Source organism: Paramormyrops kingsleyae, chromosome 6 (assembly GCF_048594095.1).
Source record: "Paramormyrops kingsleyae isolate MSU_618 chromosome 6, PKINGS_0.4, whole genome shotgun sequence".
In the NCBI taxonomy this organism is placed as follows: domain Eukaryota; kingdom Metazoa; phylum Chordata; class Actinopteri; order Osteoglossiformes; family Mormyridae; genus Paramormyrops; species Paramormyrops kingsleyae.
The window spans coordinates 28,385,937-28,396,353 of NC_132802.1; positions in this window are offsets into that span (position 1 = coordinate 28,385,937).

The window sequence follows — 10,417 nt, forward strand, 5'->3', positions numbered from 1 at the left end:
ACTCATTTGTTGATTTAAGGGTGCGTGTTTGTGCATAGTATACTTAGTTTTTTTGCAAACTCTAACCTGGCTCTTCCCTGCTTCTCACTGACAATGGGCTTCTTCGGTCCTTTTTCTAGGAGCCTGTTATGAACTGTCCTACCAGAGCACTTCACACCACTTTCCCATTCTTTTTCACGGTCTCTTGAGGTCATCCTCTTATTTATGAGCACTACCGAATAAGTTGACGATCATCTCTGCCATTAGAAAGTCATTTCCACCCTTTACCTGGAGCCTGGAATCAGCCTGGCTGGCAGTGTAGCCTTCTGCCAGCAGACCCAGGATCGGTCTTAATTTTTTCCAGAGGTGTGTGTGTCTATATATATATAGAGAGAGAGAGATGGCATCATATACTGTATATAACTGGTCATCTCCAAATGCAATCTTACTAGACAGTGTATGGTTACTGGCAAATGAATATACCTTCAGTGGCCACACTATTAGGTACACCTAGCTAGTACCAGCAAGGACCCATTTCTGTCTCCACAACCACTTCAACTGTAAATTAGTCATTTGAGGATGTCATTCTGCACACTGTTGGATCGAGCTATTTTTGCACTTCTCGCCCTCTGGTCCTCTGATCAGCTTTATGAAGCCATTCTCCTTTGACATCTTTCATTCATGAGGTCAAAAGGACGTTTTTGTTCATCATGGCATCCTCTGTAAACTCTTGGTCCTGTAGTGTGTAAACCACCACATACTGTATGGCACCAACAATCAGCGCATATTCAAAATCACTTTAATCAAGAGTCTTAGCCATTCAAATGCTTAGTTGAAGTGAACCTCTTGACCTTGTAATATGTTACAAAGTATGAGGTCTGCATAAGATTTATTTATATACAGTACTTGCCCTCATGCATTTTTGTATACTGAATATTTAAGAAAGGCAACGTACTGTATATAGTGTTTCAAATCAAAAGTGAAAAATGCTAATTTAGGCAGTGTATGTCAAAAAATCATACAACACAAGCAATTTTATAACTGTACATTTCATAAGTTCTGTTTGCATTTATTCCAAAGTTTTATTGAAATTAATTGAAATTATACTGGTTATAGCACTTGAGGAATGCACCGTAGAGGTGTTGGAATGCTGACTGCAGTGAGCCAGAGGTCCCTGAGCTGAGTTCCGGCACAAATTAGGCATTGAACTCCAGCTAATCAGGACCCTGAACACAGGGATAAGATGCTGACAAGCCAGGACCAGAAACTCAAGACAAGATGGGGGTCAGCAAGAACCATGGACCCTGAAACAAGCCAAAACCCAAATCCAGCAAGCCAGTGATCACGCTGACAACTTTCAATTCAATTTTATTCGTATAGCACGTTCTCACAACATGACATTGTCTCAAAGCACTTTACAGCATCCCCGCCCAAAGCCCCCAATGAGCAAGCCAGAGAAAGACATTTACAAATGAGAGGAGCCCATTCGGCCCATCAAGCTCGTTTGGGGAAAACATAACTAATAGCTCATACTTGTTAAAATCTTATATAACTCTGATTTAAAGGAACCCAGGGTTTTAGCTTGCGCTACACTAGTAGGAAGACTATTCCATACTCTACACGCTGTGTAAAGAAGTGCTTCCTCAAATTCATTTTAAAATGAATATTGAAATAGCCATTTGGCTGAACAGCATCCAGACCTGTTAGAATCTTATATACCTGGATCATGTCCCCCCTTAGTCTCCTTTGCTCGAGGCTAAACAGATTCAGCTCAGCTAACCTCTCCTCATAAGACATTCCTCTAAGACCAGGAAGCATTCTCATAGCCCTACGTTTCACCTTTTCCAAGGCAGCAATGTCCTTTTCAAGATATGGTGACCAAACTTGCGCACAATATTCAAGGTGGGGTCTTACCAAGGAATTATATAATCGTAGCATCACCTCCCTTGACTTAAACTCCACAAACCTACAGATGTAACCCAACATCCTATTGGCCTTTTTATTGCTTCCCCACACTGGTGAGAGTTGGACATGGAAATATCAACATACACACCAAGGTCTTTCTCCTAATCAGCTACCTTTATTTCAGTGGAACCCATAAAGTATTTGTACTTTATATTTGTGCTCCCTGCATGGATTACCTTACATTTATCTATGTTAAATTTCATCTGCCAGGTATCAGCCCAGTCGCTAATTAAATCAAAATCCCATTGTAGCCTCTCTGCTGCTAGATCAGTATCTGCTACACCACCCACCTTGGTGTCGTCTGCAAATTTAACCAGTTTACTGTATGTATTGGTGTCAATATCATTAATGTAAATTAGGAACAATAGTGTTCCTAAAATTGAACCCTGCGGTACCCTACTATGAACGCAGGCCCACTGTGACATTGTGCCTCTAATAACTACTTGCTGCTTCCTGTCTGTTAACCAGTTTTCGATCCAAGCTTCCACAGTTCCTAAAATCCCTGCAGCTTTGAGCCTAAGCAAGAGCCGTTTGTGGAGAACAACATCAAAGGCCTTCTGGAAATCTAAGTAGATCGCATTGTAGGCCTTTTTGTGATCAATTTCTCTTGTAGCTTCCTCAAAGAACTCAAGTAAATTAGTTAAACAGGATCAGTGGCAAGGAAAATCTCCCTAGAAGGAAGAAACCTTAGGAGGAACCAGACTCAAAGGGGGAGCCCATCCTCCTTGGGCTGGCAGGGAAAGTCAAAGTCCCAATTCACGTTTTCCCAGTCTTTACATTTGAGACACAAAGCAGAGGGCAGGGAGGTGATGACAGGCAAGTGCTTCAGTAGTATGGCAGCAGGGCATACAGGGAAGACATCACAGGCAGAAGGGTGAGCAGGTTGGAAGGGCGTTGCAGGCATTGGAGACGTTGCAGGCAGCAGTGTAGGCAAGATATCTTGAAAATTTGGGGTCTCCGGGCAGCACACTCCAGGAGTAGTAGGGGAAATAAAATGTGCAATTAGCCAAAGTAGGGGAGGCTAGAGATAGTGCAAACAGTTAGTTCAGTGCAATATGTAAACTCCGGCAGATAAGGCTATGGCAGCATAAGTAGGAGGTAGAGGTAAGTGGGAAGGCAGGCATGGTGGGTCCCTGAAACATCAGCAGTCCAATTCCACAAGGGGGTGTGAAGCTAGAGTGACAGCACTGACAGTTCACTTCATCCAAAGCCAATGGCACCGATCCCCACCCAGCTCTATGCCTCACACTATAGGTCTAACTGGGAGTGAGGAGTTAGCTAGAGCTAGAATATTTTGAACTGTCTTGAATATTGAGAGTGAGCCTGAATGCCACACATTCGGTGGAAGACTATTCCACAGCTGAGGAGCTCTATAAGAGAAAGCTATGCTGGCTGATGTAGCTCTTTCTACCCTGGGTACTAACAGACATCCTGCTCCTTGAGATCGAAGAAAGCGAAAAGGGTTGTATAAGGCCAGCAGATTACTAAGATATTCTGGTGCAAGGCCATTCAGAGTTTTATAAGTTAATAGCAACATTTTTTAGTCAATCCAAGACTTAACTGGAAGCAAATAAAGGGAGCATAGAACAGGGCTAATATGATCCATGTTTTTGTAAGAACTCTGGCTGTTGTATTTTGTACCAGCTGAAGCTTATGTAAGGATCCAGAATGGCAACCAGAAAGGAGGGCATTACAGTAGTCCAGTCTGGAAGATATAAAGACATGTATTAGTTTTTCTGCATCATGAAAGGAGAGCATCTTCCAAAGCTTGGCTATGTTCCGTAGATGATAGAACACAGTTCTAGTAATACTTTTAATGTGAGCATCGAATCATAAATCTGAATCAACCAGAAAATCAGTATCTCTGACCACTGTGTTAGGTTGGGTAGGCAGACAACAGAGGTTGAGGTTGTCAAACTTATTTCGAGCAGACTTGGGACCACTTAACATTAATTCTAACAGAAACAGAAAAAAACACTAACTAAGCTAAGCTCCAAAGATGACACCAAATGAAATACAACTCTAAGCCCCAAAGTCTAACAGTAATGATGATGAGACTGAGAGATAATTGCCATTGGCTCAGATCGAGGTCACAGACCGGGCTCAGTTCTCTGGGAGGGTTGAGGTGGTGAGTGGCTCAGCAGGCTAAGTCTCTGTGCCTGTGATCAAAAGATTTCCAGTTTCAAAGCGAAGCCCTTAACCCCCAACTACAGGGGTGCTGCATGTGAGCTGACCCTGTGCTGTGACACCTGAGCTATGGAGAGCATGACGGGCTCAGCAAAGAAAAGTATTCCAATGTATCTGTACTTGTGCAAATGGCAATTAAAGCATGTTTGTTTGTTTTATTTACTAGCCTGATGCTTCAGTGCATTCCCTGAATGCTCTTTTTTCACACTTCTGGTTGTTGAATAGTCTTATTAGGTTCTTGCTGTATAGAAGTTGTGTAGTTTTTGCAGCTCCTGCTCTGCTACTGCTTACTATTGTAACTGGGCTTTCATTGGAAGCTCAGCCTAGCTGCACTTCTGTCTAACTGTGTCCTTGATGCTGCAATCCGAAATGTGCTATTTGGAAATGTGCTATTTCAAAATCTGCAACATGCTATTTGCCTCACTTGAACGTTGCTTTGGACAAAAGTCTATGTGCTATATGTGTAAATATAAATTACCTGATTACCAGTCAGTAGTAGGTGTGACATTAGTGGACCAAAATATTCATTACATGCACAGTTTAGCAGCAAATACAAATATCTGGTCCTTACAGGTTTCTCTGGATGGAAACATCTGAAGAATGCCTGATGCTGCAGCACTTTTCATGTGAATTGCTTCAAGCTGAAAAGGTGTTCATAGGCCTGAGGGTATATTTTTAAACCATCTGTCAAAGGTTTATGCCTGAAATCTAAGCATCCTACAATATCTTACTGATGGAGAATACTAAGCACCTCTTTAGCAGTAAACTTGCAGGAATATAAGAGTTTATGTTATGTAACTAGGTCAATATTCTATGCAACTTATTCATTACAGGGGCGTGGTGAGTTTGGAGCCTATGGCAGCAGACACTCTGGGCGAGATGTCAGTCCCTGTAAGGCACATAGTCACATAATTAGAGATGTGAGGTGCAGGAAGAAATGTGAAGAACATATCAGCCACACACACACTCGAGCCCTCAACCCTGTAGGTGTGATGCTGCCCACTGAACCACCACACTATAAAATGCTGCTATGTGAACAAATGTCATCAGCGCAGGGGAGGAATAATCTCTAAACCAAATGTTTAAAATGCCGGTGTCGCGGCGATAAGTTTAGAGTTGGGGAACCACCCCTTAAAAGACACTGACTACACCACACTGGGAATTTCACCCAGAGAAATATTTAATAAACTATGTAAACTTGAAAGGCACTCAGGTCCATTATACCAGGCAGCGAGAGTGATTCCAGTTACAGTCTTTTATTAACAATGGATTCAAAGAAAGAGATTTGAAGCTGGCGCACACTGGATGAAAGATTGATCAATCAAGCAGAGGATGGCATCCCCGAACAAAAACACTACAATTCCCGTGCATGGACAAATCCTGTGCCGTACAATTGCACACAAGGCACTGCCACATCAAGATTCCCCTCCTCCTTGGGCTTCCCACTCAATACAATTAACACTGGGCTAACCAGTTAAAAGGATTAAAAGCAGTCAACAGATCCACTCATTCACAGTACAGCAGGCAGGCAAAGCAGCAGCTGTAGCGGAGCAGGCAAAGCAGCAGCCGTAGTAGTAAAGCAGGCAATGCAGCAGCCATAGTAGTAAAGCGGGCAAAGCAGCAGCCATAGTAGTAAAGCAGGCAAAGCAGCAGCCGTAGCGGAGCAGGCAACGCAGCAGCCGTAGCGGAGCAGGCAATTCAGCAGCCATAGTAGTAAAGCAGGCAAAGCAGCAGCCGTAGCGGAGCAGGCAATGCAGCAGCCGTAGTAGTAAAGCAGGCAAAGCAGCAGCCATAGCGGAGCAGGCAACGCAGCAGCCATAGTAGTAAAGCAGGCAAAGCAGCAATAACTAATGGCGTTTCATGATTTTTCCCCCAACTAAACTGATAAACACCATCTGAATTCTGCATTTCCAATTGCCACCTACAAGACAAAGCAGCGCCCCCCCTGGAGCCAGTGCACAGCCCAAAGAAGGCACGTGGGTCCCACCTCCAATGGGCTCACCACCTGTAGGAGGGGCCAAAGGGGTCGGGTGCAGTGCGAGTTGGGTAGTGGCTGAAGGAGGGGACCTTGGCGGTCCGATCCTCGGCTACAGAAGCTAGCTCTAGGGACATGGAATGTCACCTCTCTGGTGGGGAAGGAGCTTGAGCTGGTGCGCGAGGCCGCGAGGTTCCGACTAGATGTAGTTGGGCTCACCTCGACGCACGGCTTGGGCTCTGGAACCAGTCTCCTCGAAGGGGGTTGGACCTTCTTCCACTCTGGCATACTTACCGCCCCCTGGCTGGGCGCCTGTACATTGGGGTTTACCGTGGTGGACGAGAGCGTAGTCTCCCTTCGCCTTCGGGTAGGGGGACGGGTCCTGACTGTTGTTTGCGCTTATGCGCCAAACAACAGTTCAGAATACCCACCCTTTTTGGAGTCCTTGGAAGGGGTGTTGGAGAGCGCTCCTCCCGGGGACTCTCTTGTTCTGCTGGGGGACTTCAATGCTCACGTGGGCAATGACAGTGAAACCTGGAGGGGTGTGATTGGGAGGAACGGCCCCCCGATCTGAACCCGAGTGGTGTTTTGTTATTGGACTTCTGTGCTCATCATGGATTGTCCATAATGAACACCATGTTCAAGTATAAGGGTGTTTATATGTGCACTTGGCACCAGGACACCCTAGGCCGCAGTCCGATGATCGACTTTGTGGTCGTGTCATCGGACTTGCGGCCGCATGTATTGGACACTCGGGTGAGGAGAGGGGCGGAGCTGTCAACCGATCACCACCTGGTGGTGGGTTGGCTCCGATGGTGGGGGAGGAAGTAAGTCAGACCTGGCAGACCCAAGCGTATAGTGAGGGTCTGCTGGGAACGCCTGGCGGAATCCCCTGTCAGGAGGAGCTTCAAGTCCTACCTCCGGCAGAACTTCGCCCATGTCCCGGGGGAGGCGGGGGACATTGAGTACGAATGGGCCATGTTCCACACCTCCATTGTGGAGGCGGCTGACCGGAGCTGTGGCCGTAAAGTGGTCGGTGCTTGTCGCGGCGGCAATCCCCGAACCCGCTGGGATGCCGTCAAGCTGAAGAAGGAGTCCTATCTGGCTTTTTTAGCCTGTGGGACTCCGGAGGCAGCTGATGAGTACCGGCGGGCCAAGTGGAACGCGGCTTCGGCGGTCACTGAGGAAAAAACTCGGGATTAGGAGGAGTTTGACGAGGCCATGGAGAACGACTTACAGACGGCTTCGAGGAGATTCTGGTCGACCATCTGGCGTCTCATGGCGAGAAAGCGGTGCAGCATCAACACTGTTTATGGTGGGGATGGTGCGCTGCTGACCTCAGCACGAGATATTGTGGGTCGGTGGAGGGAATACTTCGAAGACCTCCTCAATCCCACCGACACACCTTCCAATGAGGAAGCAGAGTCTGGGGACTTGGGGGTGGACTCATCTATCTCTGGGGCAGAGGTCGCTGAGGTGGTTAAAAAGCTCCTCGGTGGCCAGGCCCCGGGGGTGGATGAGATCCGCATGGAGTTCCTCAAGGCTCCGGATGTTGCAGGGCTGTCTTGGTTGGCACACATCTGCGGCATCGCGTGGACATCGGGGGCGGTACCTCTGGATTGGCAGACCAGGGTGGTGGTCCCCCTCTTCAAGAAGGGGGACCGGAGAGTGTGTTCCAACTATAGGGGGATCACACTCCTCAGCCTCCCTGGTAAGGTCCATTCGGGGATGCTGGAGAGGAGGGTCCGGCGGAAAGTCGAACCTCGGATTCAGGAGGAGCAGTGTGGTTTTCGCCCTGGCCGTGGAACAGTGGACCAGCTCTATACTCTCCGCAGGGTCCTGGAGGGGGCGTGGGAGTTTGTCCAACCAGTCTACATGTGTTTTGTGGACTTGGAGAAGGCATTCGACCGCGTCACTCGGAGAGTCCTGTGGGGAGTGCTCCGGGAGTATGAGGTACCGGGCTGCCTTATAAGGGCTGTTCGGTCCCTGTACAACCGGTGCCAGAGCTTGGTCCGCATTGTCAGCAGTAAGTGGACTCGTTCCCAGTGAGTGTTGGTCTCCGCCAGGGCTGCCCTTTGTCACCGATTCTGTTTATAACTTTTATGGGCAGAATTTCTAGGCGCAGCCAGGGCATTGAGGGTGTCCGGTTTGGTGACCTCAGGACTAGGTCTCTGCTTTTTGCAGATGATGTGGTTCTGTTGGCCTCATCAGACCGTAACCTTCGGCTATCACTGGAGCGGCTGGGATGAAAATCAGCACCTCCAAATCCGTGACCATGGTCCTCAGCCGGAAAAGGGTGGAGTGCTCTCTCCGGGTCAGGGAGGAGGTCCTTCCCCAAGTGGAGGAGTTTAAGTATCTCGGGGTCTTGTTCACAAGTGAGAGAAGGATGGAGTGGGAGATCGACAGGCGAATCGGTGCGGCGTCGGCAGTGATGCGGGCACTGCATTGGTCTGTCGTGGTGAAGAAGGAGCTGAGCCAAAAGGCAAAGCTCTCAATTTACCAGTCGATCTACGTTCCTACCCTCACCTATGGTCATGAGCTATGGGTAGTGACCGAAAGAACGAGGTCGCGAGTACAAGCGGCCGAAATGAGTTTTCTCCGCAGGGTGGCTGGGCTCTCCCTTAGAGAGAGAGTGAGGAGCTCGATCATTCGGGAGAGACTCGGAGTAGAGCCGCTGCTCCTCCGCATTGAGAGGAGCCAGATGAGGTGGCTCAGGAATCTGGTCAGGATGCCTCCTGGACGCCTCCCTGGTGAGGTGTTCCGGGCATGTCCCACTGGGAGGAGGCCCCGGGAAAGACCCAGGACACGCTGGAGGGACTATGTCTCTCGGCTGGCCTGGGAACCCCTCGGGATTCCCCCAGAGGAGCTGGATGAAGTGGCCGGGGAGAGGGAAGTCTGGGTTTCCCTGCTGAAACTGCTGCCCCCGCGACCCGACTTCTGATCCAGCGGAAGATAATGGATGGATGGATGGATGGATGGATGGGAGAAATTATGTTAGTGTTTCACACACTGTATAGCAGAGAGAGACTTTGCAAGAGTTGAATAAGCATACATACTGAAGATGATATTTCTAATTACACTACAATAAAATTATGATTGCTTTTCTGCATATGGGGTTACCATGTCTATAATTCACTGACAAAAAGACACCATTGAAATATTTCTCCTGTGAGCATGAGTTTAAAGTCCCATTTAACTGCCATACTCAGGAATCAGCAACCCCTATGTTACAAGACTCATTACCAACAAGTTTTTCTGTATTATCAGAGCAAAGGGAAGTTTTGCCTTCTTCAAGACAGAAAGCTAAATATGTCTAATGTTTTATGGGGTTTGTCTGCACCAAGTTTAAATACCAGTTTTGTGTAGATAAAAATCAGAGCATTTGGCCCACAGACATTAAGAATATAAAGACTAATCTGCATTTTGTAGCATTGGCAACTTCAGGTGGACACTTGATTAGTGTTATGGATTATATTCTCCTTGTAATTAATGAGGCATATTATTCTGTGAAATGGGTGTAGATTACTCAAGATGGTCAATATGTCTATAGGAGAAACATCAATACTAGATACGTCACAAACCTACTGGCTTAGTGGGAGCTTGAAAACAGAGTTTGATTGTTGTATTTTATCTTAATTTTGCTGTCAAATGTATTTCCTTCATTGTCATTGCCACATTGCTCACTTTGTCAGTAAATTAATTTGCAGCTTCATCAGTTTTCAGTTGTGCTTGGCAAGGTGTTTACTCAATGTAAAGGCATCTGGAATTGAATCTATAAAAGTGGTAAAGAGTCAAAATGGCAATTTTGATTCCAGACACACAGGAAACATAAGCATCTCACATGAACATTAATTGTTAGTGTAATTTAGATGTTCTGGTGACTGGGATCACAGTGATGAAAAGATGATTGAAAATCATTCAGGGGGGGCAGTGATATATGGAAATGGGATTTTGATGCTCTTTCCTCAGGTCATATTTGCCACCTTTTTACTGCCATGAATGGCTAGCTCAGAAAAGAAGAGGAAGATTACCAAAGATGATGATAGACCGTTTAAAATTTCATTAAAAACCTCACAGAGAAATGAAAGACTGGAGGAGGACCAGAAATACATGTATCATACATGTATCATTGAGAACTTGTGGCCAGTGATCTTTTCATTTACTTTTCACCTTTTCCAGAGCGAAGAGGGAGCAATAACTGTCAGATAGAATAACTTAACAGCTGGCTGACTTTCCTGTCGCAGTCAGTTCACGGACGAGGTCTCTGTTACCTTAATGCCTGCTGGCGTTTAGTCTGCTACCTTTCCCAGA